Consider the following 7,960-nt stretch of genomic DNA (forward strand, 5'->3'; position numbering starts at 1 on the left):
TAATATCAAGCCGTTGAACTTTAATTCATTTAATAATTCTATTTTTAACCTTTTTGCTAAGTTTTTAGATTATTTTCAGAAAAAAGCAAACATTATGAATACACAATACATTTCTTTTACTAAGATTTACTTTTTTTTTTTTTTTTTTGAATTATGTGTTGGTGTCTGTGGGTATGTGAATGGATGTGTAGATGCCCGTGGAGGCCACAAGAGGGAGTCAGATCTCCTGGAGCTGGACTTACACAGGCTGTGGGCTGCCTGAAGTCTCTCTCCAGCCCAGCACAGTGTATGTCGCAATTGGACTGCAGATACTGACTTTGCATGTTGCAAACTGAGTAAACTCTTGCTTTGGTTTGAACAATGTATCGTTTCCTTCTACTTAAACGAACCTATCAGGAGAGGACACTGACAGTGTATCCCCACCCCACACACACCACGCCCTCCACCCATACAATTATTTCTTTGCTTGCTTTACTGAACCATTTGGGAACTTTGGTTAGTTTTTGACTTTGAAAATAAACACATCAAAATGCATCAACAAATGCTGCCTGGATATTGGGGCTGCTACAGACCAGGACCTTCATAAGTGGTGTAAACGCATTGTTTACTGCTTTAGAGGTTGGTAGGTGCTGGAAGATTCTGAGTCTGGTAAGAACAGTTCTTCATAAATGGTGTAATGTGTCCTCACCTAGAGGAAGGAAGAAGTCCCTCTGACCTTTTAAAATGGTGCTAATCACCCCCTAAAACCCTACCCTTTGTGACCATTGAACTGGGCATGAGATTGTAACCAGTGAGCTTTGTCAGTGCAAACATTCAGATCAAAGCAACCATGAAAAGAATACTCATTGGATCATCCAGACAAGTGGAGACTGGAAATACACCGGATACGAGATGAACACACAGAAAGGCCAGGAAGAAGGAGAAAACAAAAGGAACATGAAAAGATGCAATTCCAAGGCTGGTATACACACACACACACACACACACACACACACACACACACACACACACACACACGACCACTTCTTCGAAGTTGCCTGCAGCGCCACCTCTGGGCTGGAGGAGTGTATGGCAGCCTAGCTCTGGGCCTTAGACCCAGCTGCTCAGGTCTAGGATTCCCAAGGGCACCTGGCACCAGCCTCGCCACCTGGGGTTCAGGTCTGCCTGACTACAGAGGACTCTGCCAAGAATTCTGAGAGGTGCAGGTCGCCCAGTCGTAAAGCAACGAAATGCTATAAAAAGAGTTTAATCGCGCACACGAGGCCAACATTGCAGTTAATTTATCGCTCTGCAAAATTAAAGCTGTTCTGGGGTTTGCCATCACTCATGAAACATGGAGTTATTTATTGGACACTGTCAAAGCTGAAGAGATCCGGAATTCAGGTCAGGGAAAGTCAAGTTTTACAAAGGCTTGTCTGTGTCCCCAGGGGCTAGATGGCTAGGGATGACATTCCTGTTTTTCATTGATGAACTAGGACGGAGACAATTACTGCGCTTGCTTCTCTGATGAGAAAGCCCAGGCAGGCTCTGGGGAGTTTGGGGGACATGCGGCATGCTGTGACTTAGAGAACTCCACTGAGGAGATCTTGTGCTGCTCACCCTAGAGGTTCGGAGTAGGTGTGAAGAAATCCTGGTGGGTTGGTTCAGCATAAAGAAGCAGTCATGAGACCTCAGGAAATGAGCAAGTGTGATAGTTTGGAGTGCACTCTGGTTGTAGGACTGGTGGACTCCACACATGGGGCCTTCTCAGCAGCCCAGGCAGCTGCTTGCAGGGGTAAAGGTGAAAGTGGGGGCTGGGCGATCCTCTGGGCTCTAATTAGCCAGGTAATAAGGCTGTATATGTCAACATGCTGGGGCAACAGGCTGATTGGCAGCTGCCTGACTTCAGACTGAGTTGGGTGAGCGAGGTCCATTGACTCACCAATGGGCCGTGGAGCCCCTATGCTCCTATCTGTGGGGCCCAGCGAAGGCAAGCAGAGCAGGGGCACAGGAGGGCACATGGTCCTCACTAGACCCCAGACTACTCTTCCACTTGGAGGTGCTCCATCACTGGGACTCATCGCAGTTGCTAGGCAACTGCCAGGTGTCAAGGAACTCCTATTCCAGGCCCTCACTGCTGCAGTGGGGTCCTTTGTCGATGAGTCCATGCACTCTCTGCACTGTGCCTGGGGGAATAACAGAGGGTCAAAGGAAGTCATGTGGTCATTGCTTTTCCAAATCTTATTCCTACACCAGACAGATCACGAACCAGGATCCTCTGCTCAGTCAGGAGATGCTGCATGGCCTCAGAAAGCAGGAGGAGAGAGGGAGATGAAAGGCCTCGTGCCTGAGGGCTCCTGTGTGGCGGCTTGCTGGTCCTGGCCTCTCTGGAATGCCCTGGATCTCAGGCTCACACTTCCTGTCCCTGTGAAGTGTGGTATGCTGAATGGCTGCTTGCTTTGGGGGTAAGGGGGGGCAGGGGTGGGGGTGGGAAAGAGCCCATCAAAAACCTCATTACTGACTCCCTACATGAGGCTCTGCCCTCAGCCCATGCTCCTTTTTCCTGGGGTCCCTCCAGCTGGCTTTGGCCAGATAAGATGCCACACTTTAGCTCTCCCTCAGGCATATCCTCTATGAGTCTGAGGTAGCGACTTCCTGCCCCGGCACCTTCCTGCCCTTGCCCACCGATCTGCACGTCTCCAGCTTTCATCCCACTTTCTGTAGAACTCTCTGGCCTCTCCTGTCCTATCCCACTCAGGTTCTATCCCAAGGTCACAGACACCCCATGTAGAGAGCCTAGGTTCTACCTGGAACTCACAGAGTGGCCTGAGCCACAGAAGCACCCCTCTGGATCCGTGAGCTAGGCATACCTCAGAGAAGGCATTAGCTGGGAAGACCTTGATATTAGGGTGAAAATCCCAGAATGCACCCATCTCTGGCCCTTGGAGTCTGCCTGGATTCCATGGCCCAGAGCCACCTCCTTCACTCTCCTACCTCTCTGCCTCCAAGTCTTCCGCTGCCTTTGTCAGCAGACTGTCGTCTAGCAAGTGCCGTTTGTTCATAGACTAGTGAGTTTCAAAGACCAAGCAGGGAAACAACTTCCTTAATATCACCAAAAGCACACATCACAGGTAGCAACGCTGAGGAAGCCGTGTTCTGACATGCTTATCCACAGAAAAGAGGTCCCCACAGCCATGCCGGTGGCGACTGTACCCACTTGCCTTCTGCCCTCCGTTTTCTGTTGGTAACAGGAACCTGAAGTACAGAGAGCCACACTCAGCACATTGCCAGAGTCATGAACCACAGTTCTGCTGTATGCTGGGGCTCCAGACAACCCCACCCTCTTTAAATGTAGCTTTGTACTCATGGCCTTCTCTTCACTCCCAGCCCTCTCCTTCCTCTCTCTTATTCTGTGAATAAACTCAGTTCTCAGGCCTACTCGAGACCTTGAAGTGTTTTTGATTCTGTGTTTGGCTTATTGCAGTTAGCGTTGTGTCTTTGCAGTCTACTCACGGCCTTGCAAATGAGAGCCTCATCTATTTTTTTTTTTTTTAATGGCCAATTAATAGTCCATCACAGGCGTCTGTACCACAGCTTCTTTATCCACTCAGCTACTGATAGGTTGGTTCCTATTCTGGCTTTCCTGAGCTGGGAGTGCAGGTGTCTCTCCCATCGCATTTCTGTGAGATACAACATGGCTAGGAGAAGAATTGCTACCTTATGTTGCAGTTCTGCTCTGTGTTTGGAGAAGACAATACCATGGTGGTCCCCTTGAGAGGAACACTGGTCCTCACTTCATAATAAGAGCACTGTCATTTCATAATAAGAGCTCTGGAGTCTCGGAGTGATGAGATTGTATGTTTTATGACTGTCGTGAACGTGACTCCTGACTGAGAGCAGAGAAAATCTTCAACCCTGAACCCATGGCCTTTCCTCCCTTTACAAAAATAACTTTACGTGTTCCTCAGAATTTATGTTTGCTTCTATCACTTACATCATACCTTGCTCAACAAAAACTCTGCTTGGCTCCATTCATATGGAGATATATATATATGAGCAGTCAGTTCTCTTACCCACTGAGCTATCTCTGCGGCCCCCATCTGTATGTTTTAAACCTTGTTTATGTTCAAACTTTTCAGGAGCATGGCCTTGCAGGCAAGTGCAACTGTTTATAGTTTTCCACTTTAACTTTCAGTTTTGGTGTGTGTGTGTGTGTGTGTGTGTGTGTTTCAGGGATGGGTAGATTAGCTGGCTTTTCCAGGGGTCTAATGCTTTCTGTTCATTTATAGCAGAACTGAAGCTAGCTCCAGGCATCTTTGAAAATGAGCCATCAGATTCTATTTGTAACACCTTTTCTCGAATCCTAGCTGGCTCTTACTCTATTCAGACTTGTGGCCGGGCCATTCTAACAAGCGATGTCCCCATGTGGTTGGGGCTGTCACTACCCTGGTGGTTTCCAGTGCTGAACGTTTTCTTATGTACTTATTGGCATCCATCTGTCTTTTGAAATCTGCCCTTTTGGGTCCTCTGCCCACTTGTTCAGTAAATTTTGTGTCTCCTTCCTGGTGTATTGACCATATTTATTTTGGTCTCATCTGATGTCTGGCTTTCAAACCTTCTCTCCGGGCCTGTTGAGACAGCTTGGCCAGTAAAGTCACTCGCTGCCTAGATTGAGCTTGTTTACCAGGACACACAGAGGAAGAATAGATTTCCCAAGTTGTTCTGACCACTCTTGCAACACACACACACACACACACACACACACACACACACACACACACATACACACACACAGAGTGATGTAACGAATCCTCTTTCTGAATCCACAATGGCCTCCTCATCCTGTGGCTGTTTTCTGAGCAGTGCCAGAGTCTTTTGTCCTAATGCACCTCACTCACTTGGTACTGTCTGTTGCCTCAGTTTCATCCCTGTGAAGCCACACCCAAGGCTGCCTCTTGTGGTTCTCTTCTATGAGTCTCACATTTGTCTTTACTACATTCTGAGTTTGTTTGGGGGCACGGTGTGATGACGCACTTGTTACAGTTGTCACTCACTTCCAGGCACACATCTATGTTCTCTGTCTTCACTGAGGTGTTAGCCTAAAGGATGAGTTCATCTTCAGGTGCTGTTTAAATTACTCATTTTATTTCACTGGGGATTTAGGAGACTGGACCTCTGGGAAGGCTCATGGGGAGGGCTTCTGCTCCATGTGGCACCTGCTGTGGCCACTATTTCCAAGGCGGTATCTCTGCTCATGCTGGGGGCCTTGGCATTAGTGGTCTCTCCTCACTATCCAGGAGGTCAGGCTGCTCTCCTTGTGTCAAGGGAACAGATATCTTCCATGTGACCTGCCCCTCAGGACTGTTCTCTCTGGAGGGCCAAACAAAAGCTGTAGGCTGCTCGGGACCTGGCCTCAGAACTTCTAGGTGTCTTTCCTACTCATTCTTAAAGTTGAACAAGGAGGCCATGCAGACCTGGCAAGGAAGGGATCTGACTCCGCATCCTGAGAAGTAAGGAGTTTGCTCCTGGATTGGCCACAGTCCTGGCTTAGCAAACCAGGTCCCACTTCTTGGCTCCTCAGATATCTGGGCCCAAGACTCCCACCCCTACCCCAGACGTGTTTAATTTTAACTGTCAACCTAATTTAATTTAAAAAACAAACAGTTAAGGGATTGGATAGACACACCTTTGGGTGTGTCTGTGAGGGTGTCCCCAGGGGGCATTAATTAAGGAGGAAGATATCCGTGACTGGATGGACTTATGCATGGCCAGGTTCCAAATTGCACAAAAAAAAAAAAAAAAAAAAAAAAAAAGGAGGGATCCAGCAGAATACCAGCATGCTCGACTCTCGGCTTCTAAAACAGTGGAGTCAATATGGCCGCCTCTTGTTCCTGCTGACTGACTCTCCAGCAGCGGCTGGTATGTCCCCTCCTGCTGTGAGCGCTCCTTCCTTGAGTTGTTCTTGTCAGATATTTTGTCGCAGCAACAAGGAAAGCAGCTAATACAACCCAGGAGGAGAGTGGGGGTTAGGTCTTCCAGGCCTGTACCAAGGTCAGCAGTGGGTTCATGGTAGAGTGCTCATCCCCTGAGTCTCCCTTCCCCGCCCAGGCTGCTCTGTGCTCGCTCCTGGCCTCGTTGCCTTTGCAGTCTTCCCTCTGTCAAGCTCTTGGACTACACATGAAAAAAGTGTCGGGCAGCGGGCATAGGGAAATAAAGGGGGTGGGAGAGAACCCACATCCCCCAGTTTGGTTCTGAAAGAAGAGGGAGGGGGCACCATGGCTCTGCTGAGAGGAAATAGGACATTCAGCACAGGACACAGGTCAGGCCAGCAGAGGGGAGCTGCAAGGCCTGTGGGGTGCCTTGGAGGTGACTGTCCCAACTCTACGTGGTCCATTAAGTCATGTGGAACTCCCAGGATGTTGGCCCCATGGGAAGCCATGTCACTCTACCCATTCTCCAGCAGCCCCAGTGGGCCCTCCCGGTGGACAGTGCCGGTGTGGGTAGGTAGAGTGGCCTAGGTGTCCAGGGTCTTCAGTGAGTCCAGAGTCTACTAAGGAGCAGCCAGGGACACTGCTATGCATGGTAATGACACTGGCTGGCTCTTGTGGAAGGATGTGACATTCAGTACCCAGGAAATTCATTGTTATTGCTGCACACTGAATGTCAAATGAATCCATAATGGTGGTAGAGCTGAGTTAAAATATTGTCCATGTTTCAAATGACTTGGATTATAGAAACCCCACGTGGGCGAGAGGAGGGGTGGCTATGCCTGCAGACAGACATGTATCAGGGACAGTCGGCTGGCGGGAAAGGAAGGTATGAAGGTAAAGGCAACAAGTGTTGGCTGCACAGCCTCAGCTCCAGGCTGGACTCCAGCCCCAGCTCAAAGATCAACTCTAGACTCAGCTCCAGATTGGACTCACTCAGGTCAGCTCAGGGCTCAGCTCCAGGCTGGTCTCTGGACTCTGTCCCAGGTTCCCTCTAGACTCAGCTTCAACCTTGGCTCTGGGCTCATCTCCAGGCTCAGCTCTCAGCTCAGCTACGGTCTGGACTTAGAGAAAAAAAACCCTGGTTTTCAGCCTCTTCCACTCCCGATGTCTACATGTGTGATGACCCTCCATGCGTGATCCAGGGAGCCCACAGTCTCAGGAGGTGCCTGAGGTGGTGGCCTACCTACCATGTAAGACTCAGCATCATCTCTCAGACTCAGGGATGGAACCTTGATGCTGTGGGCTCCACCTGCCCCTTCATTGGCCAGCACAGCTACTGCTTCATCTCCTCTGTCACTAGCCTCTGAGGGTACGTCCATCTGTCCCCCTCCCACTGTGCCTCTGACCAGGACAGCCCTCACTCTGTGGTGGTGTGGAGTCCCTGAAGACCCAGACAACACCAGAAGCAGAGCCGGGAGAGAAGAGGGGCAGGAGTGTCCTGAAGGCTGTGCCTGTGCCTCGTCTGGCCTGTGTCATCCTGTCTGTGTCTTCTGAAGTGCATCGCTTCATGTTCCTGCTGCAGATGCAGCCATTGCTCTCTGTGGCTTCTGCACACGAGTCACCAAGTCCCCCTGAACCATTCTCGAGAGCAAGCACCTTCTCACTTAAACTATTCTGCTAGGTATTTGGATGACCAATGCAGGACCACTCCTCACCCACCACACTATGTAGAGGGAGCTGGGTCAGGGGCCAGAGGACCCTCGTTCTCAGTCTCCAGCCGGGCTGGCTGCTTTGTGGTCCTGGTGACTTACAGATGCTGCAGGCTGCCTTCTGTCCTCCAGCCTCGAGCATCAGGGGATATAAGGATGAGGTGTCGCCTCCTCCGTGAGGAGCAGCTGAGGAAAGGCTTCTTGCTTGCTTTCTTTTCTTCCATTTCCAAGGAGAGAAAGACAGAGAAGGGAGGGGGAGGAGGGAGAGAAGGGAAGAGGAGAAAAAACAACAGAGAGAGAGAGAGAGAGACAGAGAGAGAGAGAGAGAGAGAGAGAGAGAGA

This window comes from Mus pahari, chromosome 7, assembly GCF_900095145.1.
Source record: "Mus pahari chromosome 7, PAHARI_EIJ_v1.1, whole genome shotgun sequence".
Classification (NCBI taxonomy): domain Eukaryota; kingdom Metazoa; phylum Chordata; class Mammalia; order Rodentia; family Muridae; genus Mus; species Mus pahari.